This window comes from Lepus europaeus, chromosome 5, assembly GCF_033115175.1.
Source record: "Lepus europaeus isolate LE1 chromosome 5, mLepTim1.pri, whole genome shotgun sequence".
Lineage (NCBI taxonomy): Eukaryota > Metazoa > Chordata > Mammalia > Lagomorpha > Leporidae > Lepus > Lepus europaeus.
The window spans coordinates 23,409,451-23,431,858 of NC_084831.1; the positions used below are offsets into that span (position 1 = coordinate 23,409,451).

The 22,408-nt window shown below is 51.1% G+C and overlaps 1 pseudogene; it reads left to right on the forward strand.

The window, feature by feature from the left end:
• The first annotated feature begins 19,291 nt into the window (after positions 1-19,291).
• LOC133759041 (transcription elongation factor A protein 1-like) lies at positions 19,292-22,408 on the forward strand (annotated as a pseudogene).

Here is a 22,408-nt window from a genome sequence, read left to right on the forward strand (position 1 = left end):
CTTCCCAGGATGCTCACTGGCAGAGACTGGATCCCAAGCACTCTGATATGAGGAGCAGGCCCCTAAGCAGGTGCTCAGCCTTCCTCCACAATGCCTACCCCTCCATGAGTTGTTAATGGCAATTATTTTTATTTATTTAAAAGACAGTTACAGAGAGAGGTAGAGACAGACAGAGAGAGAGAGAGGTCTTCCATCCATTGGTTCGCTCCCCAGATGGCCACAATGGCTGGGGCTGTGCCAACCCGAAGCCAGCAGTCAGGCGCTTCTTCCTGGTCTCCTGCGTGAGCAGGGACCCAAGGACTTGGGCCATCTTCTACTGCTTTCCCAGGCCACAGCAGAGAGCTGGATCGGAAGAGGAGCAGCCAGGACTAGAACCGGCACTGATATGGGATGCCCGCACTTTAACCCTCTACACCACAGCGCCGGCCCCTCTCCTATGTATATTTTTAAACTGATTGGTCTAAAGCATACAGTGGTAGGTGAGCACAGTGGACTGTACCCAGCACAGACACAGGGTGATCCCTTCTAGTCACGCGTTCATATGGGAATGAAAAGCAGCCTGAACGGACACGGGCGAGCGTATTCATGATGGTGCCAGTGCTCGTGGCTCCAAGGGCCACCCCCTTGCCTGCCTTAATTTTATTTACCTACATTGTCTAATTTTTCCAAATTAACTTCGAATTTGAGAGGAACGATAAGAGACAGATAAGTTCAGAAGCAGAGACAACGTCTAATGAACAGCAATTCCAGGAAGAGAGAAGCCAGCTCCGCGCCTCAGAGCTGATCCATGACACCACCCCCAAAGGGCAGGGGTCAGGGTCTCAATCTGGTCACTCACATCACACACACGGCCCTTCCGCCTCCTGTCCCCGTCTCACACCAACTTGGAGAGCAGCCTCTGGTCAGGCCACAGGGATGCCTTCACACACACATGGGCACACACACGCACCCAAGAACGTCATTACGTAATCACTCCAGGGATCCTTCCCTGGACAGAGAGAAGAAACGGCAGCTTTTAAGTAGCAGCTTCTCTCGCCAAGCCAAAAATTAGGCTCTGTCTCTCCAGGCAGCCTGCTACATTATTAACAGCTAAGAGACCATTCAAGCCTGCCCCACAGCTTGGAAGCGGCAGAAAGCTGGGTTCTGCTGGTGTGGTGCAGCGGGCTAAGCTGGCGTCCATCCGCTTCTGATCCCGTTTCCTGCTAATGTTCCTGGGAAGGCAGCAGTGAAGGCTCAAGTACCCTGGCCCCTACTACCCATGTGGGAGACCCGGATGGAGTTCATGCTCCTGGCTTTGGCCTGGCCTGACTAGGCTGTTGTTGCCATTTGTCGGTGGGGGTGGGGTGAACCAGCAGATGGAGGCCATGCCAGCTGTGCTCTCAGGACCCTGACCCCCGCACGGCACACCTCGGCCACCCGTCTCCTGCCAGCTGCACCCTCGGGACCTGGACCCCCACACAGCACACCTTGGCCACGCCTCTCCTGCCAGCTGTCCTCTTGGGACCCTGCACCGCACATCTCGGCCACCCCTCTCGGGCCAGCTGCGCTCTCAGGACTCCGACCCCTGGACAGCACACCTTGGCCACCCCTCTCCTGCCAACTGCACCCTCGGGACCCCGCACGGCATACCTCGGCCACCCCTTTCCTTACAGAGAAGCTGCCAAGTGTGGCACCAAGCTCAAGGGTGCCCATCCAGTGGGCTCCCAACTCAGCTCAGAGCCTGGTCACCCCTTTGGGGCCCTTTTCACTGCACTTTTTGTGAGGGCTTGTCAGATTGTGAGCGACTTTGCACAGAAAGGTAGGGAGGAGGTGGTTGTGAACCATAGTGGCTCTCTGGGTGCATCTGGAAGCTTCCTTGGTGTGAATGCTCTCCCTATGACTGACAAAGCTGCCAACCTGACGTCAACACAAGAACTTAACAATTAATTAATTAACAATTAATTAATTAACAATTAATTTATTTTATTTGAAAGGCACTGTGTGGCAGAGAGTAGAGGGAGAGACAGAGAGATCTTCCATCTGCTGGTTCATACCCCAAATGCTTGCAACAGCCGGGGTTGGGCCAGGTAGAAGCCAGGAGCCTGGAACTCCATCTGATGGCAGGGACCCAAGTACTTGGACCATCTTCGGCTGCCTCTCTCCAGCGTGGAGCTGTCCAGGCATCTGCTGACCGCAGTAACCATGGGGCCTGAGGCTTGGGGAAGTACACTATGCTGTTGGGCATCATTGTGCACCAGCTGAAACATCTCTTCCGCAGGCAACTGCCCAGACCACATACGGAGAGAAGCAGAGATCAGTGTCCCGTCAAGATTTCCACTGTACGTGGGATGCCCAGTCCGGACGTTGTGGCTCAGCTGCAAGCTCCCACCCAGTGGAGCTGGCTATTGGACAGGCTTTCTGCGACAGAGTCGTCAGCCAGAGGCTGCCTTGGATGAAACATTAGCAATGCCTTCCTCTTTCCTCCATCCTGCAACCGGTGCCTCCTGAACTGTGCTGAATCCCACCCTCCCCAGCCGCTGGGTATCTGTGATTGGACCAGAGACTGTTGCCAAGAGACCGAAGACTTGGGAACCCCAGAAGAAATCTGTCCTGCAATACTAATGAGAGAGGAAAAAAAGATGTTTGAAAAATTCCCTTCGGCAGCCAAGAAGATCTGACCCCATGTGTACCCTTTCCTACCAAGCCCCCCCCCCCAAAAAAAAAACCCACACGTAAGTCAGATATCAATGGTATTTTGAGAAGAAAATGAGGAATAAGTTGGACAGAGCCTCCTTTTCCTGCCCCTCAGGAGAGTCTTGGCTTAGGAACCCAGCACATACAAATCCTTTCAGACTATATTCTCATTTCTTTCCTTTTTTTTTTTTTTAAAGATTTATTTATTTATTTACTTGAAAGTCAGAGTTACACAGAGAGAGGAGAGGCAGAGAGACAGAGAGAGAGGTCTTCCATCCGATGGTTCACTCCCCAGATGACCTCAATGGTCTGAGCTGTGCCAATCTGAAGCCTGGAGCCAGGAGCTTCCTCCGGGTCTCCCACACTGGTGCAGGGGCCCAAGCACTTGGGCCATCTTCTACTGCTTTCCCAGGCCATAGCAGAGAGCTGGATTGGAAGAGGAGTAGCCGGGACTAGAACCGGCGCCCATATGGGATCCCGGCACTTTAGGCCAGGGTGTTAACCCACTGCGACAGAGCGCCGGCCCCTCTCATTTCTTTTTTTAATATATAAATATTTATTTATTTATTTGAAAGCCAGAGTTACACGGAGAGAGGAGAGACAGAGAGAGAAAGAGAGGACTTCCATCTGCTGGTTCACTCCTCAACTGGCAATGGCCAGAGCTGAGCTGATCTGAAGCCAGGAGCCAGGAACTTCTTCCAGGTCTCCCAAATGGGGGCAGGGGCCCAAGCACTTGGGCCATCTTCTACTGCTTTCCCAGGCCATAGCACAGAGCTGGATCAGAAGTGGAGCAGCCGGGACTCAAACTGGCACCGATATGGGATGCCAGCACTGCAGGCGGCAGTTTTACCCAGCCCCAAGATTTAGCTTTTAAAACAGTCTAATATATTGCTTCTCGGCCTTTTGACTAAGATCAAGTGTAAAACAGTCTAATATGGCTTTTGTAGTTATCTCCTTTAGGTGAGCAATGAAGTTAAGATATCTGAATATGTCATTATACGGTACTTTAAAAATTGGTTTTGCCGTAGATAATAAAAGAGCAATTGGCTATCCCTTTTTATCTGTAAGAGTCATGTGTTTATAGTGTTTCTCTATTTTTTAGAAAAACAACTTAAAAACAGGCTACTACTAATTTTGGAAATCTAAGTGGAATTTTTGTGCCTACTGGTGCCAAAAACCACATTTCTTACTCCAGGATACAATTTGTGTAGCTCTGTTTCTACAAAACGCAGTTCTGAATGAAAACAACCAGACCTGCAGATTGAATATCGCAGAATATGAATTCACTATCACCTTTAAAATCAGAAATTTGCCACTAGACTGTGACGTAGCGGTAAGCGTTGAGTGCAGTGGTTGAAGCTCTGCTGGGGTTGCCCGCATCCTGTATTGGAGTGCCTGCTTCACCTCCTTTCCAGCTTCCTGTGAAAGCGCACCCCGGGAGGCAGCAGCTAATGGAGCAAAAACCTGGGCACCTGCCACCCACACGAGAGACCCAGCTGGAGTTCCAGTCTCCTGGGTTCAGCTTGGCCCTAGCGGTTGTGGGCACGTGGAGAGTGAACCAGCAGATGGAAGACCTGTGTGTGTGTGTGTGTGTGTGACTCTACCTTTCAAATAAAGAATCATTCAAGAAAATCCATCAAGTGACATTTAAGAAAATGTGATCTGTGAACGACTTGCTTTGATCTTTGTCTTGAACGTGCACGTGTGTCAAGGGCTCTAGTCTATGCCGGAATCTGACACCAGGAGATAAGTGCTCTAAGGAGCACCAGGCTTGCTGGAGTTTTCTCACGGGCAAGCTGAATTAGATCTTGTGCTTCCAGAGGTCACTCTCTTTAAGAAGCATGCATGTTGGCCGGCGCCGCAGCTCACTAGGCTAATCTTCTGCCTGCGGCACAGGCACCCCGGATTCTAGTCCCGGTTGGGGCGCCGGATTCTGTCCCAGTTGCTCCTCTTCCAGTCCAGCTCTCTGCTGTGGCCCGGGGAGGCAATGGAGGATGGCCCAAGTGCTTGGGCCCTGCACCCGCAAGGGAGACCAGGAGGAAGCACCTGGCTCCTGCCTTCGGATCCACGCAGCACGCCAGCCGTAGCAGCCATTTAGGGGGTGAACCAATGGAAGGAAGACCTTTCTCTCTGTCTCTCTCTCTCACTGTCTAACTGCCTGTCAAAAAAAAAAAAAAAAAAAAAAGCAGCATGTCGCAATCCGCTCTGCAGGTTTTCTTTCTGCCCTAATGGGCCTTGCCGGGTAACAATCCAAAGCACAGTGAAAGGCACCCAGGACAGCTCTGGGCACTCCTGCCCCAAGCATTCTCTGTCCTCAGGAAGTGGAAATACACCAAGCACACCTGGGAAAACGTCTCCTGCCGTCATAATTAATAAACAGGAAGAGCAATAAAAAGCCTGTCCACAGTGAGGGTCACAGGTTAAGGAGTTCTTGGAAGTAATTTAGCTTGCGACAGAACAATCGTTGCGTTCTTTGTTAGTGGTGGAGGCAGCTGACATGGCTGGTGTTCCAGCCCTAAGCTCTTGGGACCACCGGGTGCAGTCTCCACAGCTATGTGTAGTCACTACGGTGCTCAGGGTCCCAAGGGAGGTAAATGGGACGCCAGCAGGTGGGATGCAGGTGGGGGGGGGGGGGCAGGACAGGGCAGGGAGCAGTGTGCGGTCAGAGAGGTGCTCTGGCTGCGTGCGATGTCACACAGTGCACTCTGACGTGGCTTTGTGCAGTCACATCAATATTTATATGCTGATTGTAACTGCCTTTGAAGCCTTCTTCCTCCTCTTGACATTCCGGGAGGCATGGAAGGTACAAATGCTGGCGTAAGTTTTCATGTGACTTTTTGAGTGAAAAACACTTTCCCCCATACTTATAAAAGTTTTACTTCATTGTTGGTCTTTCAGAATGGACAAGGCTTTTAAAAAGCTTATCACTCCATTTTGCTTTTCATATTTTCTTCTGTATAAACTTTCTACATTGTAATGTTAATAGCGAATGCTTTTTAAAATATTTATTTTATTTATTTGAAAGGCAGAATTACAGAGAAAAAGAGGGAGAGGCAGAGAGAGAGAGAGAGAATCTACCATCTGCTGGTTCACTCCCCAAATGGCTGCAGTGGCCAAGGCTGGGCTAGCCAGGAGCTTCATCTGGATCCCCTACGTGGATGTAAGGGTGCAAGAACTTGAGCCATCTTCTGCTGCTTTCCCAGGTGCATTAGCAGGGAGCTGGATCAAAAGTGGAGCAACCGGGACTCGAACTGGTGCCCATATAGGATGCCAGCATTACAGACAGCGGTTTTACCTGCTACGCCACAACACCGGCTCCAGCATGTGCTTTTCAATGTGACATATTAGACTATCTGAGCCATCACTAGGCTCTAAATCCTTTTTAAAAAAGATTTATTTATTTATTTATTTATTTGAAAGGCAGATCAAAGAGGGGTGTGGTGAGAGAGAGAGAGATCAAGATCTTCCATCCCCTGGTTCACTTCCCAAATAGTTGAAAGAGCCAGGGCTGGGCCAGGCCAAAGCCAGGAGCCAGGAACTTCATTCGGGTCTGCATGAGTGGCAGGAGCCCAAGCACTTGCTCCATCACCTGTTGCTTCCCAGGTACATTAACATTAAGCTGGATGGGGAGGGGAGAAGCAGGAACTTGAACCTGAACTGAAACTCTGATATGGGATTCAGGTGTCACAGTTGGTGGCTTACCCCAATGTGCCACAGTGCTGTCCCCTGAAGCATTCTTTATTGCCCTGGGAAATACAATTACACTGCAAGGGAAAAAACAGAGATAATATTATGGAATTGACTCAGAAGGAAAAGAGAGGAAGCAGGTAAGAGAGGCCACATTTAGAACATTGAGCAGGAATTCCAGGAGTTGAGAATGAGGCAAATGGAAATACTTGAAGAAATAAGGGCTGAGGGTTTTCTGCAAAGAGAAGAAAGATACAGGCTGTCAGCTTGAAAGTAACCGAGGACCGAGCAGCTTCAATAAAAATAAGTCATCAAAGGCATCAGACCGGTAGCGGGGCTAACCTCTGAAAGGGCTGGGACGGCTTTCATGCTCAAAGTAGATTTTACCCTTAGCTGGAATGCATGCATTTTTAATAAGGATTCTGGGTCTGTGTATTTCATATGCAATCAGTAACTATTTTTAAGAGTCTAACCAGCCTTAAGTATTGCCTTTCTGAAGGGGAAGCCAATTATTTGGAAGCCAGGGAGGGAAGTCAACTGGGAGTGAGCAGCCTCTTAATCACCACTAGGCTGTCTGCCCTCCCTCCCCCCCCCCCACCCTACCCAGAGCCAAAGCCCAGGGGGTGAGAGAGAGCCCAGAGGAGCGCATCGGAAACTCCCAGAATAGACGGCGACATCAGCTGCCGGCAGCACCTGCTCCTGTTTCCCATGTGCTGATGAGAGGCCCCAAGTCGTAACTGATCTCAACCCCACGGCAACCAAAGGAGGCTGAGCTATTATTATTTTCCTTGCAAAGCATCACAGGCTTAGACGGAGTAAAGCCGGTGTTGAGGCACAGCAATTCAAGTGCCGCTTGTGACATCAGCATCCCAAATGTGAGCACCGGTTAGAGCCCCAGCTCCGCTTCCAATCTAGCTCTCCACTAATGCACCTGGGAAAGCAGTAAGAAGATGGTCAGAGTATTTTGGCCCCTGCCCCTACCAGGGAGACCCAGATAGCTCCTAGCTTCAGCCCGGCCCAGTCCAAGTCACTGCCCATTTGGGGAATGAACCAACTGATGGAAGATCTCTCCTACCCTACCCCAACTCTGCCTTTTAAATAAACAAATAAATCTTCAAAAAATAAAAACAAAAACAAGAAAAGGGCCAGTGTTGTGGCACATCAGATTAAGCCACCGGCTGCAACACTGGCATCCTATATGGGCGTTGCTTTCAGCTGAAGAGTACCAGTTGGAGTCCCGATTGTTCCACTTCTGATCCAGCTCCCTGCTAAGGCACCCGGGAAAGCAGAAGAAGCAAGGGCCATATGCTTGGGGCCCTTGCACCTTTATGAGAGATCTGTACGGCGTTCCAGGCTCCTGGTCTCAGTCTGTGCCAGCCCACTCCATTGCAGCCATTTGGAGAATGAAGCAGCAAATGGAAGATCTCTCTTTCTGTTTCTCCTTCACCCTCTGTAACTCTGCCTTTCAAATAAATAAGTAAACCTTTTTTAATAGGGAGAGAGGAGAGACAAAGAGATAGGTATTCCACCCACTAGTGCACTCCCCAAATGGCTACAATGGCTGGGGATAGACCAAGCCAAAGCCTGGAGTCAGGAGCTTCTTCTTGGTCACACATGTGGGTGCAGGGGCACAAAGTCTTCCAGGCACATTAGCAGGGAGCTGGATTGGAAGCAGGGCAGGTGGGACTTGAACTGGCATGTTTATGGCACTACAGACATTGGCTTAACCTGCTGCACCACAGGACCCACCCCATAAATAAATCTTAAAAAAAAAAAAAAACACGCACACACAAAATAAGAGGTGCCAAACCTGTGGCATACATAGCTGGTTAAGCTGCCACCTGCAGTGCTGGCATCTTGGATAAACACGTTTGAGACCCGGCTGTTCCACTTCTGATCCAGTTCCCTGATAATGCACCTGGGAAGGCAATGATCCAAGTGCCTGGGCCCTGCACCCACATGGGAGACCCAGAAGAAGCTCCTGGCACCTGGCTTAGGCCTGTCCCAGCCCCAGCAGTTGCAACCATTTGGGGAGTGAACCAGAAGATGGAAGACCTCTCTCTCTCTCTCTCCTTCTTTCTCTCTCTCTCTCCTTCTTTCTCTCTCTCTCTCTCTCTCTCTCTCTCTCTCTGTGTGTGTAAAACTATGCCTTTCAAGTAGATAAAGTAAATTTTAAAAACAACATGAAAGAGTAAGCCACTGCAGGAGGATAGTATCAAACACAAGTGATGACAGCAGCTAACACGTATTGAATGCCCAGTACGCGAGAAGCTTTGTTCAAAGAACTTGTTACAGGCAGGTATTAACTTATTTCATGCTCACAACAACCCTACGAGGAGGTAGGGCTGGTTAATTCTGTTTTACAGTTGAGGAAACTGAAGCCCAAACATGGTGAGACAAGACCTTGGTCCAAGCAGACAGGTGGTGAAGCTAAGATGTGAACTACAGCGAACAGAGCCTGTTCTCTGCATTGCACACTTTGCATGCATGGTGAGCGCACAGAGGGAGATGGGATACGCTGCATCTGAGGATGACGGAGTCAAGGAGGAACAGGACAGAAAACGTGTGTGTGGGCCTTGCACGGTGAATAGGATTTTGCCAGATTGAGCTAAAAGCAAGCGTGTTCCAATGGAAGCAATATGTGAGCAGGTTGGAAGGACTGTGTGTGGCCTGGGGAGGAGGGGTTCTGAGGAGAGCAAGTGGGAAGGAGGGGGTTCCCATTGGAGGAGGGTCTCTGATGGTCTTTTATGTACTTGAGCTTTAATCCCAGACTGTGAAGGTGTAACTCATCTGCTCTGTCTTCAGTATCTTCATGTGTTCAGTGGAGATGACAATAGGACTTTTCCATGGGGAAGGATTAAATGAGATAATTCACTGAAAGCACTTGCACAGTGCCCAGAATGAAAATCTCAGAACACGCTGGCCGTAATCATTAGTTACTACACAGGCAGCAGCAGTTACCCTCTCACATTTCAGTACCGGGTGTAACTCTTTGGTTTCAAGTGATGGAAACCCAGACCACGGGGCAGGAGTTTGGTGCAGAGGTTAAGACAGCCTTGAAACGCTTGTATCCCATACCAGGGTGCCACATTCAAGTCCTGGCTACTCCACTTCCAGTCCAGCTCCCTCCTGCGGTGCACCCTGGGAAGCAGTCAGTAATGACTCAGGTCCTGGATCCCTGCTTTCCATGTGGTGGATCCAGATGGAGAGCTGGGCTCTTGGGTTTGGCCTGGTCCAGTCTCCTCTGTTGTGGGCCTTTGGGGAGTGAACCTGTGGATGGAAGATCTCTGTCTGTCTCTGTCTCTCTGCCTTTTGAACAAAATTAAAATAATTTTTAAAAATATTTATTTTATTATTTTGAAAGGCAGAGTTACAGAAAGAGAGAAAGAGGAAGAGACAGAGAGAGGTCTTCCAGCTGCTGGTTCACTTCCCAAATGGCTGCAAAGGCCAGGGCTGGGCCAGGCCAAAACCAGGAGCCAGGAGCTTCTTCTGGGTCTCCCACTTGAGTGCAGGGACACAAGGACTTGGGCCATCTTCCGCTGCATTCCCAGGCACATTATCAGGGAACTGGATCAGAAGTGGAACAAGTGGCACTCAAACCCGTGCCCATATGGATGCCAACACTGCATGAGGCAGCTTAACCTGCTACACCACAATGTCAGCCCACAAAATAAATTAAAATATATACATATGTGTGTGTGTGTATTTAGCTTTTTGTCTTGTTCTGGAATTCTCACATGCCCATGGAAAGTGATGAGGTCTCAGGGACAGTTGGATTCAGGGGCTCAGAGGCCACCAAGTCTACGTCTCTCAGCTCTGCTTCTCTGCCTGCACAATATTGTTTCAGACATACGTTGGGTTCATGAGGACCAGCAGCTATGGAGTCTCTCATCTTTACCGGGACAGAATCTGGCGCCCCAACCGGGACTAGAATCCGGGGTACCGGCGCCGCAGGCGGAGGATTAGCCTAGTGAGCCGCAGCGCCGGCCCAATCAATACATTTTTGAAAGTACATCCTTGGCCGGCGCCCCTGTCCCGGTTGCCCCTCTTCCAGGCCAGCTCTCTGCTGTGGCCAGGGAGTGCAGTGGAGGATGGCCCAAGTACTTGGGCCCTGCACCCCATGGGAGACCAGGATAAGCACCTGGCTCCTGCCATGGGATCAGCGCGGTGCGCCGGCCGAAGCGCGCCAGCCGCGGCGGCCATTGGAGGGTGAACCAACGGCAAAGGAAGACCTTTCTCTCTGTCTCTCTCTCTCACTATCCATTCTGCCTGTCAAAAAAAATTTTTTTTAATTAATTAATTAAAAAGAAAAAAAGAAAGCACATCCTTGAGCGTGTTCCTTTTCACGCAGGCACAGGACGAATGTCCTTAGGAAGATCCGGCAGCGGTGACTAGGCACTCCCAGTGTGTGCGTGTCTGCACACGCTTGTGTCTGCCCAGGTTTGGAAAGCTTGGTTTTTTCCCTCCAGAGTCTTGTGACATCTTTTGTCCCTGTTGTCTCAAGAGTTCATGCCAGTGTCACTTGACATGGACTGATTTTCAGCCAATTTCTGGGAGCTCAGTGGGCCTCACTATGGCAACCAATGTTCTCGAGAGTTCTCCAGCAGTGTTTTGAAGATTTCCTTCCTGTCTTTCATCTGTTCTTTCTGTAACTCCTGAGACTCAGATATTAGACTTCTTAGGTAGACTTACTAATTTTCTGATAATTTCTCTCCTATGTTCTATCTCTGTCATTTTGCTCTACTTTCTGTGATATTTCTGTAATTTTATCACTTTCTCTTCTAATTGTCAGCTTCATTATCACAATTTTATTATCAAGGTCTGTTTTATATGTGGGCAAAATATCATTTCAGACAGAGGGGAAAAAAGTTTGAACTTTCCAAAAACATCTCCACATGCAAAATAAAGAACAAAATTCTTTTTGTAAGGTTGGTTTTCACAGTAACAGGTGAAATGTGTAGTTTGGTAGTTTGAACTTCACACAATCAACAGCTAAAACCAAGAGGTCTTTTTTTTAAAGATTTATTTGTTTATTTATTAGAAGAGAGGGTCCAGGCCAAAACCAGGAGCCAGGAACTCCATCCAAGTCTCCCATGTGGGTGTCAGGAGCTCAAGTACTTGGGCCATCATCCGCTGATTTCCCAGGCGCATTAGCAGGGAGCTGGATTGCAAGTGGAGCAGCAGGGGCTCCAACTGGCACTCTGCATTGGATGTCCGCATTGCAGGCAGTATCTTAGCTTGCTGTGCCACAAGGCCAGGCTCCCAAGGTGCTTTTTTTTTGCAGCTGCCAAAGTGTTGCTTTTACTGGCTTGTGTGGATCTAGTCAACACTGCAGTTTGGACCAAAGGAAGCCATATTTGGGAGCAACGGGAAGAGAAAACGTGGCTCTGCAGAGCCATCCTTTAGTAGGCACACTGACAACATGTCAGACCTCTTAGCATCAACCTAGAAAACTGCTAAATACAAAAACACTGTCACAGGAGATGGATGACTGTGCAGATCTTAGAAACCATTGTACTTACGTGGTACCAGTTATACGCCCCATTGAGAAATATCTGGAAGAACATGTAAGTCCCAAGGCAATCTGCAGGCATGAAATATTCATAGTGGTAATAAATACTTTGAAACCTATGAGATATTTTGGAAACACTGTATTAGTTTGCGTCCTTACAGCTCAGAGAGGATACTGCCCAGGTATCAATCTCTTCTAGGGACCAGTGTTGTGGCACAGTGGATTAAACAGCCACCTGCCACACTGGCAAGTGAGCGCTGGTTCAAGTCCTGGCTGCTCCACTTCCAATCCAGCTCCCAGCTAATGCACCTGGGAAAGCAGCAGAGGATGGCCCAAGTTCTTGTGCCCCTACCACCCTTGTGGAAAATCTAGATAGTTTAGTAGGCTAAGACAGCCTGCGGCATCCCATATCAGCGCCAGTTTGTGTCCTGGCTGCCCTCTTCCAATCCAGCTCTCTGCTATGGCCTGGGAAAGCAGTAGAAGATGGCCCAAGTGCTTGGGCCCCTGCACCTGCATGGGAGACTGGGAAGAAGCTCCTGGTTCCTGGCTTCAGATCGGCTCAGTTCTGGCCCTTGTGGCCATTTTGGGATCTCTCTCTCTCTCTCTCTCTCTCTCTCTCTCTCTCCCTCTCTGTCCTTCCCTCTCTCTGTCTGTAACTCTGCCTCTCAAATAAATAAATCAATCTTTTTAAAAATGTTAAATTAGGCCAGTGCCACGGCTCAATAAGCTAATCCTCCGCCTGCGGCGCTGACACACTGGGTTGTAGTCCCAGTTGGGGCGCCGGATTCTGTCCCGGTTGCCCCTCTTCCAGGCCAGCTCTCTGCTGTGGCCCGGGAGTGCAGTGGAGGATGGCCCAAGTGCTTGGGCCCCTGCACCTGCATGGGAGACCAGGAGAAGCACCTGGCTCCTGGCTTCGGATCAGCGTGGTGCGCCGGCCGCAGCGCGCCAGCCACGGCGGCCATTGGAGGCTGAACTGACAGCAAAGGAAGACCTTTCTCTCTCTCTCTCTCTCTCTCTCACTGTCCACTCTGCCTGTCAAAAAAAAAATGTTTAATTAATTTATTTATTTGAAAGAGTAGCAGAGACAATGAGAGACAAACAGAGAGAGAGAGAGGGAGGGAGATGTCTTCCCCTCTGCTGGTTCACTCCCCAAATGCCCAAGACAGCTGAGGTTGGGCCATATTGAAGCCAGAAGCCAGGAATTCCATCCAAGCCTCCCTCGTGGGTACCAGGTCTAAATACTTGAGCCATCTCCTGCTGCCTCTGAGGACACATTAGCAGGAAGCTGGATTGGACGTGGAGTAGCTGGGACTTGAACCAACGCTCCAATTTGGGATGTCCACGTCACTGTGCCATAACAGTTGTCCCAACAGATTCTTTTTTGTGGGTTCACTCCCTAGTTGGCCTTAACGGCCAGGCAGGGCCAGGCTAACTCCAGGAGTCAGGAATTCCACACAGGTCCCCTTCAAGGGCGACAGGGACCCAAGTACTTGAGCCATCACCGGTGGCCTCTCAGGTGCACACTGACAGGAAGCTGGGATCAGGAGCAGAGCTGGGTCTTGAACCAGGCTCTCCGAGATGGGGTTCATTAGCTGCTGTCCCAGACGCCTGCCCCCAGGGCAGATTCTTGAAGAGGAGGGGCAGGATGCCCACAAAGAGCAAAGGGCACAGAGCACACTCACTAATGAAAAACAAGCGCAGGAAACACAGAGTGGAAGGTCTGGAAGACTGGGTCACCATAACACAGTTTGGTTTCTCAGGGAAGAGCGGGCCGGGGACTTGGCTATGAAACGCTGCTGCGCGCTCAGTTTGTGGGCTGTTACGGGGACAGCAAAGGCATCACGTGTGTGAGTCAATAAGTGGCCAAGTCAACACCTAAGTCCTGCTTTCATAAAAGCAAGCAGAGGTGAGATGGTTTCCCAGAAGCAGCCTGGAACGGGGGTTCGGGTACAAGCAGGGAATCCAGATGCTGTCAGGGGACACTGGCACAGGAGTGGGGAAGTGGCACAGCAAGGGGAAGACGGCATCGGGCCTGGGACTCCACAGCATCGCTAGGCAGTTGGCTGCGCGCAGAGGCTGGTGGGGGAGCCCCTGATCAGCCGTAGGCCAAATGCTCACTCAACCTTTTTTTAATTTTTATTTTAATGTGTAACAGGTCATGAGTGCACCTGGCTAAAACAAACCAAAACCCCTTCATTTTGGAGCGGATGTTGTGGTGCAGTGAGTTAAGATGATGTTTGCCACCCAGCGATGCTGGCATCCTGTGTTTGTTGGAGTCCCAGCCACCCAGCTTCCGGTCCAGCTCCCTGCTAGTACACCTGGGAAGACAGTAGATGATTCAGGTAGCCTGAGGATGAGGACACTGACCACAGACTGGTCAGAACCCAAGTCCGGGGTGGAATCACGGAGCCGATTCAGAAGCCTCCTGGCCTTCGTGGCTGTCCTTCGCCCAGTTCGAAGTGACAGAAAGCAGTAACTGCTTCACGTAGGTCTTGTCAACTGCCCCGTGTCTCAGTCTTCACAGGTGTGCTGCAGAACGTGAACCAATAGGAAAACGCATTGACTGTGCCTTGCCTGCACATACACGCTGTTCCCATGAGGTCTGGCGGACAGTCGGCTGGGAGGGTGACAGCCGTGCCGAGATGACCAGAGGTTGTGTCTAGACTGCAACATTCAAGATCGCGGCCTTCTGAGTACAGAAGAGAACACGGCAAACGCAGGAACTTGCTCTTCTCAAACAGTAAAGCAATCCCAAAGGCACCTGGCCCAGCAAAATACCCGGGAGCACTCTGTCAGTATCACACAGTGTCAAGGTTCTGTGATCATGATTCGCCATCATTATTTCTAATTTGTAAAGTGTGGTTTTCAGTCTTTCAATGTTTCAAGGTTGCTACAAAAAAATTTTTTTTAAAGAAGGTTTTATTTATTTATTTGAGAGGTAGAGTTACAGGCAGTGGAGGGAGAGGGAGAGAGAGAGGTCTTCCTTCCGTTGGTTCACTCCCCAGATGCCCGCAACAGCTGACTGTGCTGATCCGAAGCCAGGAGCCGAGTGCTTTTTCCTGGTCTCCTACATGGGTGCAGGGACCCAAGCACTTGGGCCATCTTCCACTGATTTCCCAGGCCACAGCAGAGAACTGGATTGGAAGAGGGGCAGCCGGGACTAGAACTGGCATCCATATGGGATGCCGATGCCACAGGCGGAGGATTAACCTATTGCACCATGGCACTGGCCCTGAAAATTCTTTTCTTTAAAAAAAAAATTATTTATTTGAGAGGCAGAGTTACAGAGAGAGGAAGAGACAAAGACAGAAGTTCACTCCCCAAATGGGCACAACGGCCGGAGCTGGGCCAATCCAAAGCCAGGAGCCAGGAGCTTCTTCTGGTTCTCCCACATGGGTGCAGGGTCCCAGCACTTGGGCCATCTTCCTCTGCTTTCCAAGGCCATCAGCAGAAAGCTGGATCGGAAGAGGAGCAGCCAGGACTCGAACCAGTGCCAAGAATGGACAGCATATAGAACAATGCTGTGGTTTAGCAACAAAAGCTCAAGAGCTCGGTGTCGTGCCAGGGCTTGAACCCAGGCGTGTTTGCCTCCAAAATCTGGCCTCTTTCCAGGACCAATTGTGCAACTCTCCAGGCTCAGTTATGTAAAGTCGGAACAGAACGGCCAGTGTTTTCTGAGGAAGACTTCTGTTGCATCGGCCTGCTCAACACTTCTTCCCTATCCTTGAGGGGACAAAATCATTTTAAAAGGAATCATTTTGGGCCGGTGCTGTGGCATAGTGGGTAAAGCCACCGCCTGCAGTGCCAGCATCCCATGTGGGTGCCAGTTCTAGTCCCTGCTGCTGCTCTTCCAACCCAGCTCTCTGCTGTGGCCTGGGAAAGCAGTAGAAGATGGCCCAAGTCCTTGGATCTCTGCACCTGTGTGGGAGACCTGGAAGAAGCTCCTGGCTCCTGGCTTCAGATCAGCGCAGCTCTGGCCGTTGAGGCCATCTGGGCAGTGAACCAGCAGATGGAAGACCTCTCTCTCTCTCTCTCTCTCTACCTCTCCTTCTCTCTCTATGTAACTCTGATTCTCAAATAAATAAATAAATCTTTAAAAAAAAAAAAAAGAATCATTCCATGTGGTTGGATTAATGCTGATTCTCTCCTCCTGCATGACAGGGTGGACACATGACCACGCTCTGCTAAACACGGTACGGTATCCTATTTGCCTAATCTCAGGGATTGGATCAGAGAAAGAACGAGCACTTGCCCCTGAGTAAACCGGAGTCCCATTGGAGGACGTTTTCCCTCTCCCTTGAAGCTGCTAAGCTAAACCTCGGGCCACTGGCAGTGCTCTTACTCCCCACATGGAAGCCTAGAAATCCAGAAAATTGGAGACTTTAAAGACATTCGAACCCCTGGGTCCAGCCATAGTGAATGAGTTTATATTTCATCTTTTCTTTTCCTAAAAAGATGAAGCTATCCATTAGAAGCTTAAAAAATATAGATTGAAAGGCAGACAGACACTGAGAAAGCCATCTGCTAGTTCATTCCCCAAATGCTGGCAACAGCTGAGGCTGGGACAGGCCAAAGCCGGGAGCCCAGAGCTCAGTCCGGTCTTGCACATGGCGGCAGGGACTGGAGTGCTGGAGCCATCACCTGTTTGCCTCCCAGGGTGCACAGGAGCAGGAAGCTGAAATCAGCGATGGAGCCTGGACTCAGACCCAGGCACTCGGATTTGAGATGCGGTGTCTTCGCCGCCCCCCGTTTCACGGTTTCAAACTCCTGCCCCCTGTTTCAAGGTTTCTTTTGTTTTATAATGAAGGTTTATTTATTTAATTATATTTGAAAGGCAGATTAACAGAGAAGCTGAGAGAGAGAGAGAGAGAGTGACTATCCATTGAATTGCTTTTCTTTTCTTTTTTTAAGATTTATTTTTATTTATTTGAAAGACAGAGTTACAGAGAGGGTAGAGGTAAAGGCAGAGGGAGAGAGAGAGAAGTCTTCCATCCGCTGGTTCACTCCCCAGATGGCCGCCAATCCGAAGCCAGGAGCTTCTTCCAGGTCTCCCACATGGATGCAGGGGCCCAAGGATTTGGGCCATCTTCTACTGCTATCCCAGGCCATAGCAGAGAGCTGGATAGGAAGTGGAGCATCCGGGTCTTGAACCGGCGCCCATGTGGGATGCCGGTGCTTCAGGCTAGGGCTTTAACCTGCTGCGCCGCAGCACTGGCCCCTGAATTGCTTTTCAAATGCCTGCAGCAACCAGGTCTAGGCAAGTGCTCATTCTTTCTCTGATCCAACCCCTGAGATTAGGCAAATAGGATACCGTACCGTGTTTAGCAGAGTGTGGTCATGTGTCCACCCTGTCACGCAGGAGCGGAGAATCAGCATTACAGAGTCCTGCAAATCTCCCATGTGGGTGACAGGGAGCCAAGTACTTAAAAAAAAAAGATTTATTTATTTGAAAGACGGGGGAAAAATGAACTAGATGTTCCATCGACTGATTCACTTCCTGCATGAGCTCAACAGTCAGGTCTATGTCAGGTCAAAGCCAGGAACTCTATCCTGGTTTCTCACATAAGAGGCAGGGGCCCAAGCTCTTGGGCCACCTTCTGTTCTCTCAGCACATTAAACAGGGAGCTGGGCTGGAAATGGAGTAGCTGGGGTTTGAACCAGTGTTCTTATGTAGGGTGGTGGTGGTTTAACCTGGTACACCACAATGCACCAGCTCCAGGACTTGAATATTTGAACCATCATCTGCTGCCTCCCGGGATGCACACTGGCTGGAAGCTGGATTGGAAATGGAGGAAGTAGGATTTGAATTCATGTGCTCAGGCAACCCAAGCATCCACTTAGCCACTGTGCCAAACATGGGGGAGTGGAATTCTGACCCCTCGAAGGTTCTTTTGGAATACAAGGGTTCATTCTGTACCCTGGGAACCTCCTTTAGGACAGAGCAACAGGAAGTGAGTGCTGGCCAGGAAGATTATAGTGTGGTGGGGGTGTGTATTTTACAGAGTCCTGAAGAGTCAGTTGTGCAAGCTTTGGGGTCAGTGACTTAGTCCGAATCCTATCTCCACCATTACTTTGTGTTGGCCTTGGGAAATTCACTTTCTCTAAACCTGTTTTCTCAATTGCAAAACTTGGCCAATACTAGCAGCTATGCATGGATTTGTTTTGAGGATTCTCAACAGAATGCACATATACCATGACTCATTTAATTTCCAAGCGACAGGGGTTGGTGTGGTGGAAAAGCTGGTAAAGCCGCAGCCTGCAGCGCTGGCATCCCATATGGGCACTGGTACCAGACCCAGCTGCTTCACTTCTGATCCAGCTCCCTGCTAATGTGCCTGGGAAAGCAGCAGAAGATGCGGCCCAAGTGCTTGGACTCCTGCATCCACGTGGGAGACCCGGAGGAAGCTCCTGGCTCCTGGATTTGGCCTGGCCCTGTCCCGGCTGTCTCAGCCATCTGGAGAGTGAACCAGTGGATGGAAGATCTGTGTGTGTGTGTGTATGTGTCTTCCTCTCTCTCTGTTAACTCTGATTTTCAAATAAATAAACAAATCTTAAAAAAAAAAAAAAAAGTTCCACATGACAGAATCCCAAATCAAACTGACTTTAAACCTTCTAAAAGCCAGGAGAAACAACTTCAGGCATAGCTGGATCCAGGGGCTCAAATGACAGCAGAAGCAGCCGTCAGTCTTTGCTTTCTCTTGCTCTGGCTCCATTGCCAAACAGGCTACACCGAGTATTTTTATCACAGCTGCTCTTCTAGTACAATCTACCATTTTCTTTACCTTGATGAAGACAACAGCACCTTACCCCCTCTGCTCTCCTCCTCCTCTGCCCTCCTTCAGACTCATGGCAACAGAGTGATCTGTTTGTTTATTTATTATTTTACTTGTTCGAGAGGCAGAGAGACAACAAGAGCCCCGTTGCTCACACTGGCCCTGGGCCAGGCTGAAGCTGGGAGCTGGAAACTCAGTCCAGTGGTGGCAGGGACCCACGGACCTGTGTGGGTGGCAGGGACCCACAGACCTGAGCCATCACCTGCTGCCTCCCAGGGCGCACATTTGCAAGAAGCTGGACTTGGGAGTGGAACCGGAGCTAAAGCCCAGGCACTCCCATAGGGACCACAGGAGGGTCAATGAGTTGAAGCGCTAGGCCAACCGCCCAGCCCCCAGAGTGATCTGTCGAGCCTGGTTGAGATCAGGCGGCACTGTGGAAACCTCCAAGAGCTTCTCAGGGTAGAATTTCTACTGTCTTCCCGGGCCACAGCAAAGAGCTGGACTGGAAGAGGGGCAACCGGGACAGAATCCGGTGCCCCAACCGGGACGAGAACCCGGGGTGCCGGCGCCGGGCGGAGGAGTAGCCTAGCGAGCCGCGGCGCCGGCCTGGCCTTCTTCCTGCTCTCTCTTCTTGCATGGGGTGCGAATGTTCGAGACTCCCAAGGTTTCGGGGGACTTCGTTAGTAGAAAGCGCAAAGAGGAGGAAGGTGAACTCTGGGCAAGCGCACTCAGGGCAGCTTTCCCAAAGACGAGCGTTCACTTTGCGCCCGAGGCTGTCGCACCTGCATTTTCGCTTTACATTCAACCTCGCGGAGACCCTTGGATTAGCAATTTCACAAGTGCGGAAACACCCAGACCTGCCAGACGCCAGGCCTTAAGGGCTGTGTATTCCCACCGCTTTCTCCGAGGCACAACCTGCAGGGCCACCGGAGTCCCTGCAGGTGGGCAGGGCTGGAGCACAGGAATGCTCCGCGGAACAAAAGAAGGGCTGGGCCCGCGCGCCCCACCTCCCTAGGCGCCCGCCTGCGGCTCCCCGGGGAGACTGCGGTGGGGGTGGGGGCGCCCCGGGCCCGCCCGCTGAGCTGAGCCGGGAGCTCCAGAACAAAGGGGCGGGGGGCGGGGCGAGGGGCGAGTCCTTTGGGATCCGGCTGGGGCGCGGCTGGAGCCAGGGACCCAGGGGACGGCGAGGGCGGGGAAGGGCGGGCCCCTCTCTCGGGGTGCAGGGGACCCTGAAACCGCGGAGGGGACAGGGGTGGAGGCGGGGCCCGAGCTCGGGGAGAGCGGGGCTGGAGGATCTTATCTAGGGGGGGCGGGGGAGAGAGACAGGGGCCTGCAGGGGGGCCCGGGGGGCGGGGCGAGCGGCGCGCTCCGCAGCCCCACCTGCTGGTGCCCATTCCCGCAGGTCCCGGGCTCTGCTCGCCGCCGAGCCTCGGAGCAGCTCCCCACTCACACCGGGCCCATTTCCCCTTTTGTAGAAGACAAGGGTTGTTCTCGTCTCGCGGGGACTTTGGAGAGTGGGTTGGATAAAGGGACACACGACAAAGGCCGATCCACCATCCACTTAACCCACAGGTGTTCTGTTCTTCCTAGGAAGAACGGTGCCAGTAGCTGCACTAGTCTTTCGCATGAAAGCAGCGCATATCCTGCACAACAGTCCCGTCAAAGGTCCTAGGAGCGCCTCCATTGTGCACCTCGGAAAACGGAGGCTCATAAGCGCTTGGGTAGAGACAGGGCCGTGTAAATACAGCCAATTAGTGGCAGAATCAGGACCTGCACTGGGGTCTGCTTTAGTGTTTCGATCTCACCCCAGAGCAGATGGCCTTAACCGCCACGTACTTGCTACTTAATTATTCATTCATTCAAAAAAAATATTTGGCCGGCACCGCGGCTCACTAGGCTAATCCTCCGCCTGCAGCGCCGGCACACCGGGTTCTAGTCCCGGTCGGGGCGCCGGATTCTGTCCCAGTTGCCCCTCTTCCAGGCCAGCTCTCTGCTGTGGCCAGGGAGTGCAGTGGAGGATGGCCCAAGTGCTTGGGCCCTGCACCCCATGAGAGACCAGGAGAAGCACCTGGCTCCTGGCTTCGGATCAGCACGGTGCGCCGGCCTATGGCGGGCATCTGGGGAGTACACCAGCGGATGAAATATCTGTGTGTGTGTATGTGTGTGTGTGTCTTGTCTCTCTCTGTCTCTTTCAATGGATGAAAATAAATGCAATTGTTAAAACTTGTGGTGTGTTCCTTGGTGGAGGAGTATGAGGACCTACAGAGTGGAGAGCTGAGCTGTGAGTGCGTAGTACACGGTTCTCTGCTCAGCCCTTTATGGTTAGACTTAGGTCTCCTACCCACGTAAGAACTGGATCAGGCTGCCGCCTCTGGTATGGTTTCTGAGGAAGGCCCTAGGCCCAGGCCTGCCATGGTGGGGCTCACGGGACACAGGGCTCTATGTCCTCTCCACGCCAGCTTCTGCCACCAGCAGGCTGGGTGCCGGGAAGACCTGCCGGCGCCATGAGGAGGAGGAGGTAGTCTGCACCACCAAGAAGACAGACAAGATGGGGAGGAAGAACGCGGCTGGAGCATCGGATTTGCCGGAGCAGCTGAAGCATATTCCTGTGACCCTGGAGTGATTACAGTCCGCGGAATCAGGGTGTCGGTGGACACTATTTGCAAGCAAAGTACAGATGAAGAAGTTACATCTTTAGCAAAGTCTCTCATCAAATCCTGGAAAAGCAACAGAAAAAGACCCGGAAGAAAAGAAAAAAGAACCTGCAATTGCATCACAGAGTAGCCTGGAGGCAAGAGAAGGAAGTAGCTCCAGTGGCAACCGAGCAGCAAAAAGAACGAGACACGCTCAAGACCCTTACGCTTCCTCTATTCCTTGGGCACCAGGCGCTTCTGACTCTGTGCAGGTGAAGTGCAGGGAGAGGCTGTGCTGCAGGGAGATGACTGCATGGCTATTGGAGCTGATGAGGAAGAATTGAGACCGCAAATTGAGGAAACTGTCTAGCAGGAAATAAGGATACAGACCTGAAATACAGGAGTACGAAGTAGGATAGCAGCTCTTTAAGATGCAAAAACAACAACAACAACAACAACAAAAACTAAGGACAAATTTATTGTGGGAATATTCCTCCTGACTTATTTGCTAGGATGACGGCAGAGGAAATGGCTAGTGATGAGCTCAGAGATGCGGAAAAACTTGACCGAAGAAGCCAGCAGAGAACTTCAGATGGCCCAGACAGGTGGAACCGGTTAGGAAACTGGTGCAGTTTTAGCCAGGTGGCCGCATGGCCCAGCTACCTGAGCCAGGCTCCACCCCATAATGGGATTCGCTGCTCCTGCTTCCCTGCCCGCCCGCAGCCAAAGTTTTAAAAGGGCCTGTTCCTGAACACGTGCTCTCTTCACTCTTCTCTCTTGGTTCTGCTCTCTTGGCTCCTCTCCTCCTCTCTTCTCTGCTCTATCTTCTCTCCTCACTAGCTCCTCTCCTCTGGCTCTCTCTCTTATACTCTTTCTCTCTCTTTTTCCTTCGCCGCCCCTCCACTCTGGTCTGTAGGGTGTTTCCCAATAAACGCTTTCCCTGACTCCGGTGTTCGGTGTGTTTTGCGACGGCTAACATTAATATATAACAGAACCCAGACTGGCTTGTTCAGGTGTGGCAAATGTAACAAGAACTACACCTCCACTCAGGTGCAAACGCGGAGTGCTGGCGAACAGATGGCCACATTGTTGTCTGCAATCAGTGTGGAAATCGATGGAAGTTCTGTTGA